The following is a 24638-nucleotide window of genomic DNA, read 5'->3' as shown; positions in this document are numbered from 1 at the left end:
AATTTCTTCTAACGCCACTACTTCAAAATAGACTCGCCCAGGCTGTGGTATTTTGTGGAAGAGCCACACTCAAGGGGCCAAACAGCCGCATGTGGCTCGCGAGCCGCAGTTTGCCGACTACGGTCCTAGAGTATCTGTAAGGAAGAACTTAAATAATTTGCATGTAGTCCTTGAAATGCAGTAGACACTCAGTGTATGTTAGTTCTTGTCTCTTTCTTCTTTATTAGTAACCCTAAATCCAGCCTGGTGACTTATACTTGATAAAGAGCCACCAGAGGCATTCAAGAGTAGCATATTGAGGGATAATGTGGTTCCAAGTAGCAGACACACAACTTGAACTAACTTAGACAAGAGGGGGATTATTTTCCATCTCACCTAGACAGTCAGCAGGAAAAGCTGTTATGGCAGCTAGGTCTCAGAGACGCCTAGAAACAGGGACTCTCAGGATGGTCATCAGGACACTCTTCATCCTTCTCTGCTCCTCTCCTACCTTCTCAGCCTTATTTTCTTAGACTAACTTCTATTTGATTTGAAACATGACCTTTGACTTCTCCCAGTCCCCCATCTCCCATTTTTACCACTACAGAGGGGGCCAATTCTCTTGGGGCTCCAGTTAGAAAACCGTGGGGGTAGAATTCAGATTGGTCCAAATGGGTCATGTACCCATTCCCAAACTATCAGCTGAGATTGGGAGTTGGGGAGAGGAACTGTGATTGCTACTTTCTATTAGTGTGGTTGAAACAGTGGTGGGGTTGGTTCTGTAAAAGCTGAAGGGCTGTTTCTAGAGTAAGGGAGAGTGCTGGGCAGTAGGACAAAGTAAGTACTCGCTTCACTAGGAATCCTAAGGGACCCCTCTTCACCTCTGTCTTTACTGCCACGGGTGCTATGTAGATTTTCATAACTAGATGATCTTAGCAAAAGACTTACAAGAGGGTATTTTAAATTTGATATTCTGATTGGGCATTGATAATGATGATGATAGTGATGATGAGAGCAGCCAGATTTTTAATTTTAATTAATTAATTTGTTATTAAGTATAGTTGACATACAACATCATGTAAGTTTCAGGTGTACAGCACAGTGACTCAACACCTATATATACGCCTTATGAAATGAACACCATGATAAGCCTAGTAACCATCTAGCATCATTACATTATTGACAATTTCCTGTGAATAATTTGTTTTATAATTAGAGGTTTATACTCTTAATACCTTCAGCGTTTTTACCCTTCTCTCCACCCCCTTCCCTTTGACCACCATCAGTTTGTTCTCTGCATCTATGAGTCTACTTCTGTTTTGTTTTGTTTCTGAGATTCCACATTTAAGTGAAATCCTACAGTACTTGTCTTTCTTTGTCTGCCTTATTTCACTTAGCAGATTCTTTTTATTTGTACAATGCTTTAAAACTCTGCCAGGTTTTGATCATTCTAGAGCTACCCTACCTTGTCCAGAACCCTTGTTGTATAACTGGAGCAATCATATTTTTCTAGTAAACAATTGGGGCACATATGGTTGTTCTTTTGTTTTTCTTTGTGCCTCTCTGATCTTTTCAGATTTACTACAATCAACATGCATTATTTTAATAATTACACAAGTGTTGTTAGAAATAAATGGGACTTGTGGTCTTCTGTGTGAGCTCTCCAAGCTCATTCCCACCTCCAGACCTTTCACATGCTCTTTCCATGGCCCCAGATTTATATTCTTGTGGATGTTTCCTTCACTTTCCTTGGGGTTCCGCTGAAATGTCATCTCCACAGAGAAGCCATGACCAGGGCAGGTTTTATGGGGCCTGATGCTTGTATAATTTAGGGGTCTCTCTAAAAGGAAGAAGAAATCACAAATATAAACTTATACTAAAAAATGAATATTTATTTAAAATAAGAGGAGGCATCCTAAAGACTGGTACCATAAACACTGCTTTAATAGTCCGCCCCCCTACATTCTCTGGCTACATATCTTTTTTTAAAAATTAAGATATAATTGACATGACTACATATCTTTTGATTGTTCCTTCATATGATAATGGTATTATAATATTTTCCAAAGTGAGAATAAAAAAGATAATTCCGTTTTCCTCTACCATAGTAACCAAAGTTTGCATTTTTATGATGACAGTTTAAGAAGTATATTTTAGCTTCACAACTTTTTTTTATTAAGAATGCCATGCAAATGTTTAGTAGTGTTATTTTCCCACAGGGTGAATGCTCCATTTGCCCCGTGCATTTCAAACCTGGTTTCTCCCCCACTACCTTTATACTTCTGGTGTTGGGCAATGAAGGACACAGTCATATCATTGGACAGCTCTAAGCCTGCACCATTGTGTCATCCACTGTGTGAGTTGGTAAAAAGGCTGGGAAGAATGTTCATGAAAACCTTTTTTAGATTGGTGACGCCTGCGGTAACTTAACTACACTTTGTAATATGTTCCCACCAAACTCAAGTGAAATGTACTTTCATCTCAATTTCCCTCGAACTAGATCCCCAAAATGCCTATGGCCATCCAGCTCCACAGAACACAAGGGCAAATATGACAGGGAAACCAGAGTGGAAAGAGACAGTGGTCTTAACTGATTACAGTTAAAATATCTTACTTTTGCAAATTTTATAAAAACCATATAGCCGTATGAACACATTGCAGAGCTCCCCTATCTTCACAGCCTTGGAAGGAGCCCATGCAAATGAGAGACTTTCAAGATTAAAATTTTAATTCAAAGTGAATCCACTTTTACACTCAACCCGAGAGGTAGGGTCCTGTGCCCCATTATTTTCTCAAAATTGGTTGTTTTTCCTTTTAGCTCTCTCTTACTTTTAAAATTAAGTATTAATCAGTATGCTTGTTTAAATATCTGTCTCTAACATTAGGATTGTATGCTCCATAAAAGGAGATACTACATCTGCATTCACACCACTATATTCCAAACTTGGCCTATTGCTAGCACATGCGCAGGACTCTATACACCTTACTTGAAAACAACAATAACAAAAAGAATAATGAGCAGATTCCAGGGACAACAGGAGTGAATATTGACATTTGACTTCCATCATTACGATTCCTCCCCAGCTGCCCAGGGTCCAGGGCTCTAAGTAAGTCACTTCTCCCTAGTATACCTTCTTTAAGCTGCACATTGTTATAATTCCAAAGTGATGTGAGGCCCAAGTTTAAAATCTTTTCAATTATTCTTTCCTATGGCCAAACTACATTCTTTGGTACCCAAAGCTGATCTGATAATGATAATTTGCATAACATAAAGGCACATTTCCACGGATGATGCAAATATGCTAATGAAAAAGGCAAGTGAAAAGGTAGGCATTTTTGTAAAGGTTTTCTGAAGATGCCATGTCCAGGCCACCCTTACCCACTCCTCAAATATACACACATATACACAAACTTACAAATGAAGAATTTCAGGCTAGTTTGGCTGAAGAGAAAGATTTGTGGAAGAAAACTATTGAGAGGGTAGGGTCTTGTAATTCTATCTGTAAATCACATTATGTGGGAAACCATCAACTTCATCTAGAACTAGCCCCTACTTTAATCCCCTGATTCTGGGGCAGTTTATATTTGTTCTCTTTGATTTGGAGGTCAGAATTTTGTGACATTGTACTAGGGACACAAAATCTAAAGAAAGGCAAAGCTAACTGAATTTAAAAAATTTACTTCCACCATTGTCTTACTTCATTTTTATTGGCCTTACAGGGTCAGTAAAATGAATGAGTTATGAATGTTTGCTTGAACTGCATTGCAGAGGCACCAGATCTGCATAAGTCCACACTATGAAGTGAGCAGGAGACAATGCCCGAGTTAAGGCTGTCCTAGATCCTGAGCAATTTGCTCTTTCCTGGTATCATGTTATCTTTATAAATATGTCTCCATCACTTACTTATTTGAGGACTGCCTTGCAGCAGAACATTACATATGCATGTACTCAATTCCATAAGCATTTATTCAGTGCCCATGATGAGGTAGCACTATCTTAGGCATGGGAGATTCTGAGATAAACAGGACAGACTCCTGCCATCAAGTTTCTGATAGTCTAGGAGAGGAAACATATAAACAAGTAAATTACAAGATGGTGTTTAATAAATATGATAGAATATTGAAATAGAGGAAGTGTGGGAAAGAGATGAATGAACTTGGGGAAGGGTGGGGGGAGTGAGGAAAGCCTCTAATGAGGAAGTGACATATAAATTTTATATGTAATGGGGCTGCCAAACACACTTGATGAGTCTCATGCTCCCACACGGTAGCAATAAGATGATCCATATGGCAGTAACTCTTCACTAGTGATATGAGCCAGCGTTCACTGAGAAACTTCCATGTCAGACACTGTCAGGGTGTGACGTTTATGATCTCATTAAATCCTCACAGCTCTTTGAGGGCTAGTACTTTCCACTTTATAGGAGATGAACATGAATCTTAGAGAGTGAAATTGCCTACGGTCATACAGCTGCTAGGAGGCTGAAGCCAGATTCTAATTCAGGTTGGTCTGACTCTGGGCCCCGAGTTGAGCTGTTGACCAAATAGCATACAAAGTGAAGAGAGGCCTTGATACTGCACTTGGCACTTTAGACTTTCCACAGTGCTTTCACCTGGTTCGACTCATTTAAACCTCTAAAGCACCATGAGGGTGACACTAGAAGGACGTTATTATTCCATGTGAAGACAAGGAAAATGTCACATAGTTAGTAAGAGGTGGAGCTGGGCCAGGACTCGAGCTATTTGACTTCTAGTTCAGTGCTCTATTCACTGCAGGATGAACGGGGTCTTCCACATGCATAGAAGCTATTGCTGTTTCCCACACACCACTCCTCCCCTCCTCTGTCCCATCCTCCCACCACCAAGTTCCCTTACTTGATTTTAAAATTACAAAGAAAATTTGTCTGCACAGCTAGGTATGAATGGGGGAGGAGGTTATGTCATGAATCTACCATGTCACTGGAGAAAGGGAGGTGGTGTTAAATTTTTATTTTAAAGGAGCAATCAGAGGCATGTCTGATGTAGGCAACTCATTATGTTTATATATGTCTGGAAAGTGATAATAGTATAAGTATTATAGAATTTCAATAAGCTACAGGTTATTATCAAATGGCTTTGGATGGTCTATGGTCAAAATGTGTTCAGTGAGGTATCTTACGCATAGGTTGAAAGATTAGCAACACCCATTAGCCAACAAGGTGAACATTGGTCCTACCTTCAGTGGCAGTGTCTTTAAGGATTTTAAAAAAATGTATATTTTTATTGATTTCAGAGAGGAAGGGAGAGGGATAGAGAGATAGAAACATCAATGATGAGAGAGAATCATTGATTGGCTGCCTCCTGCATGCCCCCTACTGGGGGGGATCGAGCCCGCAACCCCAGCAGGTGCCCCCAGCCGGAATTGAACTTGGGGCTCTTTAGTCTGCAGTCCGGTGCTCTATCCACTGAGCCAAACCAGCTAGGGCTCTTTAAGGATTTTAATTGTACTGAACTACCTTGTCTTTGTCAGGATAGCCTCCTTATAGGGGTCAGGGTCTCTCTGTTGGTACTCTACTGAGGAATTCCAAATCACACCTTTACCGTGAACAAACAAAAGTTCCTTTATGTGATTTGTGTTGCTCACAAGCCTTTCATATGTTTAAATCTCATTGTTTTGGAAATATTATCATATTTTTTCCTTGAGAATTTGATGGATATTGCATAATGAATTTTGCCCTTAGGAATTTCTGAAAAAAAAAAATACATATACAGCAGGTCCAATTGCCTTTCACTATCATCTGAGGTTGGGATGGAAACATTTCACAGATAGGAAAAATATATGGGAAAATTCTAAAGGAAATATAGATGCTTAGAAAGGCTAAGTAAAGCACAAATGAATTCAAGATATCTAATATATTGCAAGTGCTCAAGGGGATATGTAAAAGTAGGTATTGTACTAATTTATGAGAAAAACTATAAATTGTGAGTCATTATACATGGGCACTAATTTGATAGATCCCTCCCATCCTAACTTTTTTTTGGTTAATCCTCACCTGAGGATATTTTCCCTATTGCTTTTAGAGAGAGTGGAAGGGAAGGGGAGAAACAGAGAGAAACATTGATGTGAGAGAGACACATCAGTTGGTTGCCTCCTGCTTGCCCCAGATCGAGCCTGCAACCTAGGTGTGTGCCCTGGACAGGAATCAAACCCAGGACTCTTCATCCGAGGGCTGACGCTCTATCCACTGAGCCAAACTGGTTAGGGCCCATCCGCACTTCTGATATCACCCCATGGAGAAAACTTTCTATCTTCCTGATCACTCTTCTCCCACCAGGTAGGTATTTCTCCATTGACATTCATATTATCCTGTGCATATCATTGTCACTGTACTCATCATCTTTGGTATGATTAGCTGTTATAAACAAGTGAACTTTTTAATCTTAATACTTTTTTTTATACACACCTGAGGATATGATTATTGGTTTTAGAGAGAAAAGAAAATAGGAAGAGAGGGAGAGAACCATCAGTGTGAGAGGAACATCCGTTGTTTGATTCCCTTATGCACTCCCACCGGGATTGAACCTGCAACCTAGGTAAGTGTCCTGACCGGGAATCGAATCTGCAACCTTTTGATATATGGGCACTGCTACAATCAACTGAGCCACTGGGCCAGGGCTGAATCTTAATTCTTTTTTTTAAAAAAAGATGTTTTTATTTATTTCAGAGAGAGGAAGGGAGAGTGAGAGAGAGATAGAAACATCAATGATGAGAGAGAATCATTGATTAGCTGCTTCCTGAACACCCCCTACTGAGAATTGGGACCGAAAACCTGGGCATGTGCCCTGACCAGGAATCAAACTATGACCTGTTGATTCATGGGTTGATGTCCAACCACTGAGCAACATCAGCCAGGCTGAATCTTAATTCTTTTTTTTAAATTTTATTTTATTGTTTAAAGTATTACAACTAGTAGTACATATGTCTCCTTTTTCCCCCCATTGACCTTCCCCTGACCTCACCTACCCCCCGGCACATGCCCTCACCCTCCCCCCCCGCCCCCAGTGTCTTGCATCCATTGGTTATGCTTATATGCATGCATACAAGTCCTTCGGTTGATCTCTTACCCCCCGACCCCCCGACCCCAACCTTCCCCATCCTTCCGGTTGTAATTTGGCAGTCTGTTTGATGCTTCTCTGCCTCTGTATCTATCTTTTTGTTCATCAGGTTATAATGTTCTTTATTATCCATAAATGAGTGAGATCATGTGGTATTTTTCTTTCACTGACTGGCTTATTTCACTTCGCATAATGCTCTCCAGTTCCATCCATGCTGCTGCAAATGGTAAGAATTCCTTCTTTTTTATAGCAGCGTAGTATTCCATTGTGTAGATGTACCATAGTTTTATAATCCACTCATCTGCTGATGGGTATTTATGCTGTTTCCAAATCTTAGCTATTGTAAATTGTGCTGCTATGAACATAGGGGTGCATATATCCTTTCTGACTGGTGTTTCTGTTTTCTTGGGATATATTCCTAGAAGTGATATTACTGGGTCAAATGGCAGTTCCATTTTTAAGTTTTTGAGGAAATGCCATACTGTTTTCAACAATGGCTGCACCAGAAGGGTTCCTTTTTCTTTGCATCCTCTCCAGCACTTGTCATTTGTTGACTTGTTGATGATAGCCATTCTGTTAGGTGTGAGGTGGTACCTCATTGTTGTTTTGATTTGCATCTCTCAGATGATTAGTGACTTTGAGCATAGCATGTTTTCATATGTCTCTTGGCTTTCTGAATGTCCTCTTTCGAAAAGTATCTATTTAGGTCCTTTGCCCATTTTTTGATTGGATTGTTTCTCTTCCTTTTGTTAACTTGTATGAGTTCCCTGTAAATGTTGGAGATTAAAACCTTATCAGAGATAAAATTTGCAAATATGTTCTCCCATGCAGTGGGCTTTCTTGTTGTTTTGTTGATGGTTTCTTTTGCTGTGCAGAAGCTTTTTATTTTGATGTAGTCCCATTTGTTTATTTTCTCCTTAGTCTCTCTTGCCCTAGGATCTGTGTATGTAAAGATATTGCTATGACATATGTCTGCAATTTTGCTGCCTATAGAGTCTTCTAGGTATCTTAATTTTTTTGGTGCAATGGTAAATGGGATTGCTTTTTTAGTCTCTCTTTCTGTAAGTTCACTATTGGTGTATAGAAATGCCATAGATTTCTCGGTGTTAATTTTATATCCTGCTACATTGCTGAATTAATTTATTAAGTCTAACAGTTTTTTGATGGAGTCTTTTGGTTTTTTTATGTACAATATCATGTCATCTGCAAATAAGGATAGCTTTACTTCTTCTTTTCCAATTTGGATGCCTTTTATCTCTTCTTCTTATCTAATTGCAATGGCTAATACTTCCAGTACTATGTCAAACAAGAATGGTGAGAGTGGGCATCCCTGTTTTGTTCCTGTTCTTAGGGGAAATGGTTTTAGTTTTTGCCCATTGAGTATGATGTTAGCTGTGGGTTTATCATATATGGCTTTTATTATGTTGAGGTATGATCCTTCTATTCCCACCTTGTTGAGAGTTTTTATCAAGAAAGGGTGTTGGATTTTGTCAAATGCTTTTTCTGCATCAATTGATATTACTATGTAATTTTTATCTCTCAATTTGTTTATGTGATGTATCATGTTTATTGATTTGTGGATATTGTACCATCCTTGCATTCCTGGGATAAATCCTACTTGGTCATGGTGTATGATCTTTCTGATGTACTGCTGGAGCCAATTTGCTAGAATTTTGTTGAGGATTTTGGCATCTATGTTCATGAGGGATATTGGTCTGTAATTCTCTTTCATTGTGTTGTCTTTATCTGGTTTTGGTATTAGGGTGATGCTGGCTTCATAGAAAGAGCTTGGAAGTGTGCCTTCTTCTTGAATTTTTTGGAATAGTCTGAGATAGGATAGGTTTTAGTTCTTCCTTGAATGTTTGGCAAAACTCCCCTGTGAAGCCATCTGGCCCGGGGCTTTTGTTTGCTGGAAGCTTTTTGATGACTGCTTCCAATTTCTTCCATAGTTATTGGCCTATTGAGATGTTTAGATTCTTCCTGATTAAGTTTCGGAAGGTTGTATTTTTCTAGGAATATGTCCATTTCCTCCAGGTTGTCCAGTTTGTTGGAATAGAGTTGTTTATAGTATTTTTTTAAACAATCCTTTGTATTTCTATGGGGTCTGTTGTTATTTCTCCTCTTTCATTTCAGATTTTGTTTATTTGGGTCCTCTCTCTTTGCTTTTTGGTGAGCCTGGCTAGAGGTTCATCAATCTTGTTTATCCTTTCAAAGAACCAGCTCTTGGTTTTGTTGATCTTTTGTATTGTTTTTTTGGTCTCTATGTCATTTATCTCTACTCTGATCTTTATTATTTCCTTCCTTCTGCTTACACTGGGCTTTTCTTGTTGCTCTCTTTCTAACTCTGAGTTGTAGGGTTAGGTAATTTATTACCATTGTTTCTTGTTTTTTGCAGTAGGCTTGTAGAGCTATGAACTTCCCTCTCAAGACAGCTTTCGTTATGTCTCATAGATTTTGGATTGTTGTGTTTTCATTGTCATTTGTTGCCATGATGTTTTTTTATTTCTTCTTTGATCTCTCTGGTAACCCAGTCATTGTTTAATATCATGCTGTTTAGTCTCCATGTGTTTGATTTTTTTGGATTGTTTTTATTGTAGTTGATTTCCAATTTTATGCCACTGTGATCTGAGAAAATGCTTTATATGATTTCTATCTTCTTGAATTTGAAGAGACTTTGCCTGTGACCCAATATACGGTCTATCTTTGAAAATGACCCATGTGTACTTGAGAAGAATGTATATTCTGTGGCTTTGGGGTGAAATGTTCTGAAGATGTCAATTAATTCCATCTGGTCTAGTGAGTCATTCAGGATTGATGTATCTTTGCGGATTTTTTGTTTAGAGGATTTTTCCAGTGGTGTTAGTGGGGTATTAAAGTTCCCTACTATGACTGTATTGCTGTCAATCTCTCCCTTGATATCCTCCAGAAGTTTTTTTATGTATTTGGGTGCTACTGTATTGGGTGTATATATGTTTACCAGAGTTATATCTTCTTGTTAAATTGCTCCCTTTAGTATTATGAAGTGGTCTTCCTTATCTCTTTTTATCTCCTTCACTTTGAGATCTAATTTGTCAGATATAAGTATTGCTACCCCAGCTTTTTTTTTTCATTTCCATTTGCCTGAAAAACCTTTTTCCATCCCTTTACCATCAGTCTGTGTGAGTCCTTTGTTCTGTGGTGGGTTTCCTGTAGAGAGCAGATATAAGGGTCATGTTTTCTTATATACTCAGCTATCCTATGTCTTTTGCTTGGGGCATTTAATCCATTTACATTTAAAGTTATTATTGATAGGTACTTGTTTGTCACCATTTTTATTCTTTATGCCTGTGTTCCTTCTTTGCTTCCTATTTCTTCTTTTTACAGCAGACCCTTAAGCATTTCTTGCATTGCTGGTTTGGTGGTAATAAACACCCTTAGTCCTTTTTTGTCTGTGAAGCTCCTAATTTCACCCTCAATTTTGATTGATAGCCTGGCTGGGTACATTATTCTTGGATTCAGACCCTTCCTTTGCATGACTTTGTATATTTCATCCCATTCCCTTCTGCCCTGATGTGTTTCTGTTGAGAAACCAGTTGCTAGTCTGATGGGGGATCCTTTGTAGGTAACTTTCTGTATCTCTCTGGTCGCTTTTAAGATTCTTACTTTGTTGTTGGTGTTTGCCAATTTAATTATAATGTGCCTTGGCGTCAGTCTTTTGAGGTTCATTTTGTTTGGGACTCTGTGAGCTTCTTGGACTTGTGTGAGTTTTTTCTTCCCTATATCAGGGAAGTTTTCTGTCATTATTTCTTCAAACAGGTTTTCTATTCCTTGCTCAGTTTCCTCTCCTTCTGGCACCCCTATTATGAGGATGTTGTTTCATTTTGTGTTGTCCCAGAGTTCCTTTAGGCTCTCCTTTTTTTAAGTTTTTTTTCTAGATGCTGCTCTGCTTGGGTATTTTTTCCTACTTTGTCTTCTAGCTCAGTGATGTGGTCCTCCGCTTCTTCTATTCTACTGTTGATGCTTTCTATTGAGTTCTTTATTGCAGTGATGTCATTTTTTATTTCTTCTTGGTTCTTTTTCATTTCCTCTTGGTTCTTACACATATTGTTGAGTTTGTCTTCCAACCTTTTCAGTGACCTTATGACCATTTCTCTGAATTCTTTCTCTGACATATTGCTTGCCTCCATTTTGTTTACCTCCTTGTCTGGTGATGCCTCCTTTTCTTTCGTATGTGGGCTGTTTCTTTGTCTCCTCATGATCTCTCCTCTCTGGGTGTCTGGTTATGTACCTCTCTCTCTCCTGCATTGACCTAAAGGCACAAAATACAACACAACAAGGCACAAGGCATAAGGCACTGAAAACAAGTGTATTCTTGATACTAATAACCCCAAATAAAAGTGACCAGCAGAGAAAAGAGAAATAGGGGATTAAAAAAAAAGAGTACAAAAATGATATCGAGAAAAGGAAAAAAAGTAAGAGAGAAAAGAAAGAGAATAAAAAAAGAAGGGGGAAAACTGTTTATATGGGAATAAAACTCCAATAGAACAACAACTAATCCAAAAAAATGCAAACAACAAACACCCAGAGATTAATGCAAACTACAAACAATAACTAATAACAAGAGAGGAGAAGAAAAACAGAAGAAAAAAAAAAGAGAGAGAAACAATCACACAAACAAATAAACAAAAAAACCCAAACTAATGAACAATCAAACAAACAAACAATAATAGGACAGAGAGAAATAAGGGCAAAACAAAACAAAATAAAACAAAAAACATAAAACAAAAAGAAATAAAAAGGGAAGAGAGAAAAAGAATTGTATAGTGAAGATAGAGAAGAGAGAAGTGTGTATGGACTTGGAGCAGGGGAGCAGAAATTAGATATATAGTTAGAATGAGTTTTTAACAGGGGGTAAAAAGAAAGAATAGGGAAAAATCTAGGAATAGGGTAAGAGAAACAGAATAACAAAAGGGGAAAAGTAAGGAAGAGAGTGTTGGCGTAAAGGTAAAGTTGAGATAGAGTAAAATGATGCTAAAGGAAAAATGAAAATAGAATGTAGGACACTAATCCCAAAATAAAATGAAATAAAATAAAGAAAAAATAAAATGAAACTTAAAAAAGGTAAAATAATAGTAGTAATAATATTAATTAAAAATAAAAATATAATAATTAAAAAGGTAAAATCAAGTGAGAAAAAAAGAAAAAAATTAGTTTCTTAAGTAAAAGGTAAAAAATAAAAATGTGCAGTAGTTCAGGTCATTCACTTCCTCTATTGTTCTGTTTGGCATGCCTGTTTCCTGTCAGGTAGTCAGGACAGTATTGAAGTTCCCTGCGTTCCACTGCTTCTCTGTGTCGTAGCCACAATCCTGTTTTCAAGCAGGCGGTATTTCTTTGTTTCTCAGCCTGCCTTTAGTTGTATTTACACAATAGTCTATTTGTGATTCAATCCCTGGGTGGCAGTGTGTCTGTATTGACATCCAGGGCTATAAGTCCTTTCTACCCAGTATTTAGTTTTTGTTTTCCCTGCCGTGCTTAATACTGGGTTGGGGGAATGGACTGCCCCAGAGCTTGTTTTCTGATCATTTCTCCCTGCTCTGATCCCCAGGTTCCACAAAACCAACTTTCTCCTGCAGTCTCTGAGAGTGTTTTTAATTGGGTGATCCTATGTACTGGGCTTAGTAATCAAAAGCTAGGATTTAAAGAGAAAAAAAAAAAGCCAGAATAAGTGTGCGGACTCGCGACTCACCCCCCCCCCACCCCCCCAGCACTGCACGTGTTTGTGCACGTCTTTTTCCCCTGGCACAGCACATCCGGTTTACTGGTACAGCTTCAGGCTGCCTTTTTGTGCCCAGCCCAGCTGTGGGTTGATTTCTAGAGTTCCCTTCTGCCAGCAGCCCTGTGGACCCCCTTCCACATTCGTGGGCTACGCTGACCCCAACCACTGCGGATTTTGTGGGGTGCAGACTTCCTTTGAAACTCTAGATCCCGCTGTGTGCATTTCTCCCTCCAACCTGGATCACAGATCTCATCTTTCTCTAGGTGATATCTGACCTTTCCGTGAGAAGGCGCAGGGCTTGTCCGTGTCTGCGTATTCACACTGCTTGAGACCCGGTGTTCATGGGTTCGCAGCTGGCCCCTGGGTGTTATGGTTGTAGGGTCCTGAGAGGTATCCGAGTTCTTCCCGGTTGATGGTAAGGCTAGGCTTCCAATCACAGCCACTCTCTCCTTCAAGATGGCGCAGTCTCTACGGCAGAGCCGGCCGCTCTGGGAGAGATTTCAGCAACAGTAGGGGCTGCCCCATCAGCGGAGCCCAGTCCGGCAGTCCACAACAGTCCCTTGGAATATAGCTGTCCCTCACTCACAAATAGACACTCCACGCACACCCACGCATCCTCCTTTCGTTCTCTCACTCACACACTATCTTGCGGCCTGCCTTCCTGTTGGCAGCCATCTTCCCTCCTGTCCTGAATCTTAATTCTTACTTAAGTGAAACCTGTTATAGAAATTGGACAGTATTTTCTGATACAGGCCAAGTGCTATCTCTAGATCACTGGAATGTCACAATGCACATCAGTTCATTAATTAATTGTTCTGGACATTTTGCTGTAAAATGTGTTCAACTTTGTTGAATGCAGCCTATATAGATTCTGACCACAGAATAATATCGAGGGACACCGAAGTAGTATCATACTTGAGGAAATGCTGCTTTAAAAGTTAAATAAAAATAGGAGATGTCACAAGGCATAATTAATGTTAGATGAGTGCCAAACTCTCTATGGTACCAATTTGTAAAGAACAAAGATTAATGTGAAATGGTCTCCAAAACCTTTTTGAAGTAAAGCAGAAGCTTGAAGAACAGATGAAATCTGACTGGGTGGGAGGTAAGGTAGCACTATAGTGTTTCATATTTTTCTCCTGGCACCTAAGACACACTCCCATTAATAGCAGTGTCTCACTGTAGGATGTGGATTGAGTTTGTGAGTGGGATAAACAAGTATCCTCCTCTTTCTCCACTGAGATCCTGAACCCCCACCTCACCTGGGGCTTTAAAGATGAGTGAGTGGTCAGAACTTCCAGGGGCTCTATAACTGACAATTCACTTTTATTCTGTTAGACTCTTGTGAGATTACTCAGCCTAATTGAAGAGCTTCCATCAAAGTTGGGGATTCAACTTTTGGAGGATTTTAATTATGGTAGGGGGAGAGAAAGATAAATAAGCTTGTCTATTTCTTGGTACAAAATATATTATTGGTCTTGTCTGGTTCTACCCACAGAATCACAGGATTTTAGAACTGGATGACATTTCTGAGACTTACTAATGATGCAACTCCCCCATTTCACAGATGAAAACACTGAGGTCAGAGAAAGCAAGTTATTACCTCAAAGGTATACTGAGTTAAGATTGAGACTCAGGATTCCTGCCTCCCGGGTTCAAATCCCTTCCTCATTCCCATTAGGGAAGAACTCATCCTGAATCTGGCTTCATTCTACAGTGGGACACATTGTTCAGAGGGGAACTGACTAAGGGATGCTATGGACAGTCTCTACACTTTTCCACTTTCACAGGTTACCACAAGTCCAGGCAATTCCCACTTACATGATTAATAAACTTGTCCATCTTTTATTTCATACTAGAGGCCCGGTGCATGAAATTCATGTATGAGTAGGGTCCCTAGGCCTGGCCAGCAATCAGGGCCAATCTGTGGGGTGATCGGTGGGGCAATCAGGGGGCCCCTGCTGGCACCTGCCTTGGCCGGCCTGGCGCTGCCTGCTTGCTGGACCCACCCCCCACCGCCGCCGGTCGCCTCCCTTGTGGGGCAATCATGGCGGGGAGGGCCATATTTTCACTAGGACCAATGGGTATTCCAGTGACTCTGGTTTGAGTTCCTTTTGAACTCTGTTTTTTGACTCAATGTTGTATGCTTTTTAAAAAGTGTAACTGCTGCCATGGCTTGAACCTCCCCAATTGCTCAAATGATTCTTTGAAAATATGAACGTGCTGAGACATCTTGTGTTCATGCTTCTACTCTTGACTTCTTACCTCCTTTCTGTGATTCATTTATACGTTTAGGCTCTAAAGAATGATTGAGTTAATTTTTATGTCTTAATAATTTGAAAATTTGTCTTTCTTGTTCTACTAAATAGTTTTTGCATTAACCATAGAGACTCATGTTGAAAAAAATGCTTATAGTCCAAGTAGATTTTATTTATATTTTGTCAGATAACTAATACATTTGGAGTCTCTCTCTCTCTCTCTCTCTCTCTCTCTCTCTCTCTCTCTCTCTCTCTCTTCTCTGTGTAGTATAGTCTAGGAAGTTTCAAAAACTTGTTCTTATTTCTCCAAATTTCTGCTTAGGTTGAAGGTAGGATAAATTTTCAATAAAAGAGAGAAGTGTTTCTAAAGGGTCCAAAGAGAGAGCCTCACAAACACTTTCCCACTCTTCAATATGAATTATTTTCTTTTGATTTTTTTTTTTAAAGCAAGCAGAGGCCAGGCCAAGCTTATTTGGAAGTCAGTCTGAAAATAACTGAATTTGGATCTCTCTTAACAACAAAAAAAGGCCTTTTCCAGGGCACTCAAGCACATCATTCACAGCTCACTGTGTGCAATTCTACAGCGTGGATTACAAACATATATGATAGATCATACACTCAAAGACCACGTAATAATTGTGTAGTGAAATAATTTATCCCTGCCATAGAAATAGAAATCCTTGTAGGTAAAAATGTTTGGCAATAGAATTGTAGTTTGCACAATGACCTGATTGGAGACACGGGCTTTTATTCTTTTTCGTGTGTGTGTGTGTGTGTGTGTGTGTGTGTGTGTGTGTGTGTGAGCTTTGTTTTGTTTTAATAAACTGTATAGTTTTCCTGTACTACTGTAAAAGGTCTGTGTATATGCATGTATTTGTGTGTATGTGTGTGAAAAAGCCCCAGGCAGATTCTTCTCAACTCTCCGGTAAAGGCCTCGTTGAAGCAGCTTCCTACTACTTGGTACTGAAGGAAACAACCTCCAGGCGGTGTTAGAGAGGATTTGTTCGTGTATTTTAGCAGCACACGCTTACCACTCACTTTAGAATAAAGTGTAGTGCAAACACCTAATTTTTACAGAACCGCTTGTATTTGGAGTTACTAATTAAAAATCCTCACCCCCCCCTTCTTTTCCTGTTCCAATCTGCAAGGTTATTGAATTGAAGTCCTGTTTGGTGGGTGCAGATGCATGATGTGTTTGAATCATCCAGCAGATTTAGTGTGTTTTGATTGTTGTGTGTGCCTCATTGCTATTCCCAGAATGTCGCGCTGAGCTTATGCTCCTCGGGAAGACTTAGCCGCCTGAAACAGTAAAAGAGTCCTTTCTTCTCCTCCCGCCCTCGCCCCCCATTTTCCTTGAAACTTTGCCAATATCAGATCTCGCTCTGCCTGTGGCTGCATTAAAATGAAGTCATCCCCTCCCACTTGTCGCCCTCCTCCCACCCCTACCTTTCCCCGCCTTTCCAACCCCACGATTGTCTGGCTAAGTCTGGAGCCACTCTTGCTGTTATGGACGAACTTTTTTAGTCTTATTTTTTTTTTTTCTGCCTTTCTCTCTTCTCTATTTTCCTCCCGCTTCTTAGAGGTGGTTTTCGGATTGGGGGCTAGGAAATGAAAGAGAAGGGGCCTGTTTTCCTCTCGAGGTGAAAACAGCCTTGGACCCGGCAGGTGCACGGCCCCAAAGCAGCTGCTTGCAACTCGCAAGCTGAAGCTCTTACTTCCCCCTCCAAGCCAAGAGCACTTCATATAATCCTTTCATGCAATTCACACTGTAATTGCAGAAACCCCAACTGCTAGGGCTCATCTTATTACTACTATTAGGATTATTATTTTGGTTGTTTTTCACCGATAACATCTTCTGCGAACGCGAACCTGTCACGTTCATTAGTTTTTTGTGTGTAAGATGAACTGCTTCTCCAGAAGCAGGATTTCTTTTTGTCTTGCTCTTAGCCCTGCTCCCCTGCGCCCCCTCCAGCCCTTACCCCCTTGAAGGCCACTCAGGGGGTAGCACATGTGGAACTTTTATGCGGTTCTATAGGGCCTTTTATTACCCTGTGGGCCTCATCCTCTTCTTAAGAAAGAGGCCAGCGGTTAGGTGCTGGCAATGAAAATTATTTTCTTGAACACCAGCTTGTTTTCTCAAGGTTCTGCTTATTTCTTTGGTAATTATGGGACTAAAGGATCCTTTTTATTCTTTCTTCCCTCCCTCCTGCCGCACCCCCCCCCCCCCCCCTTTGGTTGACCCATGAGTGCTATAGTCTATGTAACAATCATTTCATGGTTTTGAGAAAGAAAGGGTCAGGAATGAAAGTATGGGAGATTCTATGTTTTAGAAAATGCCCTTAAGAAATGCTTATAAAATTAATGAAACGCTTTTATTGCTGATTTAAAGAAAACCTGGCATTTTGAGGGTCAGAAAATACCTAAACTATTATGGAGACCTAAGTCTAATTTGTAATTTTGATCTATAATTTTGGACTAATTTTTAATTGTTTACCGAAATTTAACGATTCATGGCCATTGTCATGTTTTGTTATTTTTTATCATGGCCACATACTTCCTGTACCTACATTGTTTTTTAAAATAATATATTTTACATGGACTTACCTTTTAAATGTAATCTAGTTGCAAGGAAAACTATTTACTATGAAAATATCACACTATGACTGAAATAAATGGTAAACAAATCTGATATGCCATATAGAGAACATAATAAAGTAAACAAATGAAAACAATTGTTATTAAATCATTTTATGTTAAAGGTGTTGTAAAGTATAGGAAATGTGTCAAAGATTAGCTGAGACTTTGTTCTTACTCTAATCAGAAGGAGTGAAAGAAAATGGAAAATAATGACTTCCACACCCACTTTGTGGACCACTGGTATTCAATGCCATGCCAGTGTGCCACCTGCATACTGATCATCTCCAGTGGTATGCCCATGGCTGGTGCATGTCCTATACTTGGGGAAACACCAGCCATTGTATGGCCGAGGGCTCAGGGGGTCTAAAGTTCACCATGAATGTTTGCTTCTAGAATGCTATTTATTTCTTATGTTGGTGCTTGATGAATATGGAATATCTATTTCTAGTAAAACAGAGATGAAAGCTCTTAAATGATTAGTATGAGTGCTAAGACACATGAAGAAAACTGCCCATCTCACCCCCACTCCCACACACTAAAGAGATACATGGTTTGGAAAACCTCCTCACTTTTCTTAATCATAAACAGAACATTTAAAAAAGGTACATGTCCCAAATTCTTCTACACAACCAATTAACACCTCAATATATAAATCTTCCCTGTTTTTCCCTAATGGTTCTGGGCTCTTTATCTCCCCAAACACTCTTCCCTCATGTTCTTTAGCCTCTAGGATAGAAGGAACAGCCTTGAAGATGCATAAATAAACTAGCAAATTTTTATTCAATAAAAATTCAGTAGCTCTTCCAGGATCCCTCTGCAATGTTCTCCAGGACAGTATGGCAAGAAGGTGAGTGTCGATGTGTTTCATTAGGTCTATATCAACTTCTGTGGTTGGCTAGTTAATGGCAGTTTCTAATGTTGATGCAATTTATTAAAAATGACATATATATATATGTATATATATATATATATATATATATATATATATATATATAATTAATTTCAGAGAGAGGAAGGGAGAGGGAGAAATAGAAACATCAATGGTGAGAGAGAATCATTGATCGGCTGACTGCTGCATGCCCTTTACTGGGGATCAAGCCCTCAGCCTGGAATTGAACTGTGACCTCCTGGATCATAGGTCAATGCTCAACCACTGAGCCACATCAGCCAGGCAAAAATGACTTTTGTTATTAATATACTAGTACATGTTTTAGGTTGGGCATCAAAGTTGACTAAATGAAGATAGATATAAATTAAATCTATGTAACAAATATTTACTAAGTACTTAATATGGGAAAGGCTCTGTGCTCCGGGCTCCAGGCTGGGGGCATAGTGGTAAACCCACTGCTGCTGTCAGGGAATTTATTGTTTGGAGTCAGAGAAATAAGCACATAAGCCTATCACAATGATATTTGATAAAACTGACAAGGTAAGGACTGGACTGTCATGGAACATCTGAGCAGGTCCCTAATTAAATATTCCACAGTCAGGAAAGGCTCCCATATAGTATACGCTGAGAACTTAAGGCTAAACAGAAGTTAGCTATGGGGAGTCTGAAGGAGGAGATTCAAGTAGAGGGAGAAAGAGCATCCTAGAAAAAAGAGAGAACCCATGAAGGAGGTGAGATGAATAATGATGAGTTTTGAGAACTTTCAGTAGATCAATATGGCTGGAGGTTGGGTAGTGGGGTGGAGGGCAGAGAAGGAAATGAGGCTGAGAAAGAAAGAAGGGCTTGGAAGGCCACGTGAAGGAGTTTAGATTTGATACTGAATGAAATAGGGAGCTAATGAAGGGGCGAAGAGTGCCAAACTGAAATCTGGGAAGAAAGAGACTCCCCTGAGGGGAATGAGGGAGGGGATTTATAAGCGAGGTGAGGGTGAACCTGGCCAGACTGAGCCTGAGGGTGCTGATGGTGGGTCAGGTGTGTCAGCTAGGACAGGAAGTAACCTGGTGATGATCCACAGGGACTGATTCTGAATGTGCAGGGGCCACACCAGCAGAGAGGACTGTCTATACAGGCTGAGCACCATGATAGTGGCATGGAGGTTGGGGTCATGCACAGGAGAAGAGTAGGAAGATGGAGGCATTTTGTTTTTGGTCAAAGAAGGTATTTTTGGAGGGTAATTTGGACAACATTTGGCTAAGTGGTTTGGGTTAATTTACTATTATAGAATCTCTGGTATGCTCCACATATCTATCTTAACTTGACAATGGGCCGTTAATGTGAAGGGAAATATCAATTCCCACCATCTAGTAATGGTATTAATAATCAATAACATTAGAGGGGCACTTACCTTGGGCCAAACACTGAGCACTTGACTTATCTCATTTAATGCCCCCTCAACTCTATGTGGTATTATTATTATCCTTAAAGAGGAGAGCACTGAGACTTAGGAAGGATGAATAAGTCCATAACTAAATGGTGGAGGTATGATTTCAACCCAGAGTTGATTCCAGAGCCTGAGCTTGAAACCAAAATGCCATAGTTAAAGATGTGTGGTATGTTGGACAATGAGTCTCATGAATAACTGTGTACATAATTTAGATGTTTTTAAATGATGAAAAAAAAAAACTTGTCATAAAGACTTTTGGTTTCTTTCTGCATCTTCTTCTTGGAATTATGCTCCAAGAGAAAGATTTGACTAAAAAAGGGTTATCCAGTTAAACACAGTTTTATTGAACAAGCAAAAACAAGAGGTAATACAAACAGGATATTTTTCCCCCCGCCCCCCACCCAGGTTTTGTTTTTAAAGAGTTTAGGGATAAAATGTGCCAAAACAGTAAGTAGGTTTTATTTTTATACTAGAGGCCCGGTGCACAATCAGGGCTGGGGAGGGACCGCGGGAGGGCTCCAGGGCGTGTCCAGCCAGTCTCGCCCAGTCCCGATTGGCTGAACCCCAGCAGCAAGCTAACTTACTGGTAGGAGCGCCTGCCTCCTGGTGGTCAGTGCGCGTCATAGCGACTGGTCGAAAGGTCGAAGAATAGTCAGACACTTAGCATATTAGGCTTTCATTATATAGGATTTCACACATGGAGGTCATAAACTCTTAAAATCCTCTTATTAGAAAAGATTCACATAATTAATCTACATTAATCTCTTAGTAGTTATTCCTCTCCATTGAAAAAACAAAATGTGTTACCTGAATTATTATAGCATACTAATAGTGAAAAGGCTTGAAAGATGAACACACCTAGTCTACCCCCCCTCATTTTACACACGAGGAAGCTGAGGACCCAAGCAGCTAAGAAACTTAGGGTCTGCAGCAGGGCTTCACACCAGGGTCATTTAGCTCAAAGGAAGGCTCAGTGATCGCAGCACCCTTTTACTCAGGATAACATATTCTGGGGGGATTAACACGGAGTATCACTTTTACTCTCAGACTCAAAAGCAAGCAAGGGAGCAAGCTAGCAAACTAAACTCTAATTTAAATTTTATATTAAAATGAATGTGGCTATATTGTGGAGCATATCATAGAGAATTAATAAATAAAACAGGAGACCTCAAATAAATGTCCCTTCTTGGAAAGGAAGGCAGGGGAGCCAGAACAGCCTTTACTCCCAGATGTCTTGTGGTTCAAATGTGTTCTCTCTGCCTTTAGAGATTTTTCAGAGGGAAAGTTTCCTGAGACACTGTGGAATCTCAGGTGTGTGATGGACAATAGTGAACTACCAATTAATAACACTTCATAATTATGCTGTTAAATGACACTGTGAGATGCCAGAAACATGCTTTGCAGTTTCCATGAATATGTAATTTAAAATTGTCTAAATACATGTTAACAGGTCCTCTAATGCAATATATTTTCAATTTTTATCTGAGAAATTTAAAATTTTAAAGCCACTTTCAATAGATAATGTACTTGATTAGTTAGAAATGTGTTACACGAATGAATGCATTTTGCTACAGAGGTTATCTTTGAAATGATGTGAATAATCTGTTTCATGCCCACAAGTATTATGAATGCTAACACTTCATTCTTAACTCATCTAGTTGTCATTAGGTACAGCAGCCGATACAATCTTCCATTAGGCAGTCTCAGAACTGTGGGTGGTCTTGGAAACTATACCATATGAACTGTAATACACAATAGAGTGAGTTGGGGAGCTTTAATTCTGAATCTTACAGATCCTATTGGTTGAAATAGAGGAAAAGAATGAAAGGGACCTGATTTTAGCCTCAGTCTGTATTGATGGGTTAGAGCAGAGCTCCTTATATACCCCTCATTGATTAAAGAATTTAAATTTTACCACTCATTATTTTTTCCATTTAAGTTATTTTATGTTTTTACCTAGTGAAAGGGGCTGAAATAGCTAGCAAGTCGCGGGGGGAGGGGAGAATGCACAGTTAGCTGTTTATATTTTAAAAACCCAATGGTCATAAAGTAAGATACTGAAATAAAAAATACATTTTAACTACACTTTTGATTGAACCAGCACTGAATAAGTTTCAGTGGGACATTTTGGAAGTATACCACACAATTCACATCATACCAAATTGGCTGTTCTCACTGAGGTGTTCTCATAAAGGGAGTTGATTCATAATGTTTGGAAAATTTGTACCACTTTAAAAGGTCTGAAACTTAACGGTGCTAAGTATTTTCTAGCGGTTTCTTTCTAAGAATACTTTCAAGTGTCTTACGTATAATAAGCGCTCAATAAATAGCAATTGATTAGATTTCCATGAGAAATTTGTATTGGAAGCCCAGAATGGAAAGCAAATGGAAAATAAATTAATTTTGCATTCACTAGGTGGGGTGGAAGTGAGTGAGTGGTTTTAGCAATTCAAGAAGGAAATCTCACAGATCTCCACAAAAGTAATCATTTGTTAATCTCAAGAGAAACATTCTTTTTAAAAAACTAATCTTTGTGTGTATGTGGTTAAAGAGAAAAAGTCTTTTAAAACACAATTAGAATGACAGGCAAACTGTCTTTCGTTTGTAGTAAATGAGCTACAAAAGTATGCATTTACAGAAATGAAAAAAAAAATATTCAAATGAGAAATCTGCAACCACAAAGAAGTTAAGACTGAAACTGCTAGTTTTTGTTTCCTGGCATCGATGGTCCCCCAGTCTTTTCCACGATAGCCTAGTGTCCTCAATAAAGAAACCACAAGCTAGTCTCTGGGTAGAAGCATTTAGCTCTCAACTTTAATATCATTTTTAGTCCAACAGGCAGTTTAAAAAGTTTTCCATCCCCCATCCTAAATTGTTTTTTTAACAGGATATAATTATAATGCTGTTCATTTTGTACCTTCCATAGCTACCTGCTAAGTTAGTTTTGTTTTTGAATGGTCTAGCCTTAAAAATTCAAAGTTCAACTGCTCTTGCTTCTCTTTCTTTTTCTCCTCCCCTCCCCCCACCACTTTTTTCTTCCTTTCTTCCTTCCTCCTCCACTCCCTCCGGCCCCCTCCTCACCCCCCATCCCCTTTGGAAGCCCCTGGGATGACACTGTTCATTGATGCATCTCCCTCATTAGCATTGCTGCAGCTTGGCTCAGTGGTTTCAGAAGCAATCCGTCATGAGAAAACTGAAGAATGTGCCCCATTTGCATGATTCTGTGCCAGAATGCAACTTTTTCTCAGCTGTTCTTTGTGTAACTTCCCCTTGAGCGTTCAACTTTCCCATGAAGTCCTAGAAATCATATTATGGATTTCCAACACAATTGAAATACTCCTCAGATTAATTTTACATTCTTGCTTCCTTTCCCCAACAACTTCATAGTTCTTTGCAAACAGAGCAAATTAGTACATAAAAAAAAAAAGGTTTAGCTTTTTATTGTTTGGAAATGTAGGGCATATTAAATGAATAATTTTGCTTTGAAAGTGCAGGGGTACATATTACATGTGCAGATGTGTATTTATTACGCATGTCCAAATGAAGCCACAACACTAATAAATACTTAGGCAATCTCTGCTTCCTAGTCACTTAGTGCCACTGCAAACCACATTTTGTAACCCACTACAGAGAGACTAGAGCAGAAACAGCCAAAAGCTGAAGTGCTCACTGCTTAATAAAGAGAACTTCCCACCAAAGTCGAAGAGATCTGCTTTGCATGCTCTTGGGTGAGCACATTTTAATAAATAAACGAATGAATTCATAGCAGCTAACTAACTGCTAATTAAATAAGTATCCTCACAATATTTTTTCTAGATAAAATATGCTGACGATGTCAAGAACACTTGGACATACAATCCGTTACCAAGATTTCCATTTTCTAGAAAGTAAGGTAAATATAATGTGCTGTACACACATAACACCCCACATTCCAGAATAGAAAACACTCCATTGAAACATGTTTATCACATTGCATTTGAATTAACAACAACAAAAACCAATTTACACACACACACACAAACACACAATCTTTAGCCCTTTTTAATGACATTATTCTTCACAGTGTCATTATATACAAATCAATATAGAGCCTTTTCATTCCCTCTTGCCTTTTAGGGGCAGTTAGGAGTAACAATAAACCACTTATTTTTATTATTTCTATTCTAAAAACTGTAGAATTATTTTTTTCATTATCCTTTGACTGTTGGTTGGAATGTATCCATTTAAGTAAGTATGTGAAGATATTCTAAAAGTGCTTTAGCTTTAACTACTTAAAATTTTGTTATGTCATAATCTTTTAAAGGAAAAAATGAATTTATAATGAGAAGGCAGAAAATATCAAACTTAAAAATACTAAGTTTCAAACAATTAAAATGACTTAAAGATAAGTCCCTGCACTAACAGAAGAAAATAAAGCTCTTAATACAAAAATTTGGTTGTTGGACTGCTTACACGATGATTAGAATTAGGTTGCAGTAGATTTCATTAATTATAGGTGACTGATTTTCCCTGGCCCCTCCAACAACCCCGCCCGCCCCAGCTCATCTCAAATTGTTGTCTAACCTTTCCCTTAATCCATCT

This window comes from Cnephaeus nilssonii, assembly GCF_951640355.1.
Source record: "Cnephaeus nilssonii genome assembly, chromosome: 3".
Classification (NCBI taxonomy): Eukaryota; Metazoa; Chordata; class Mammalia; order Chiroptera; family Vespertilionidae; genus Cnephaeus; species Cnephaeus nilssonii.
This window is presented reverse-complemented; position numbering follows the sequence as displayed.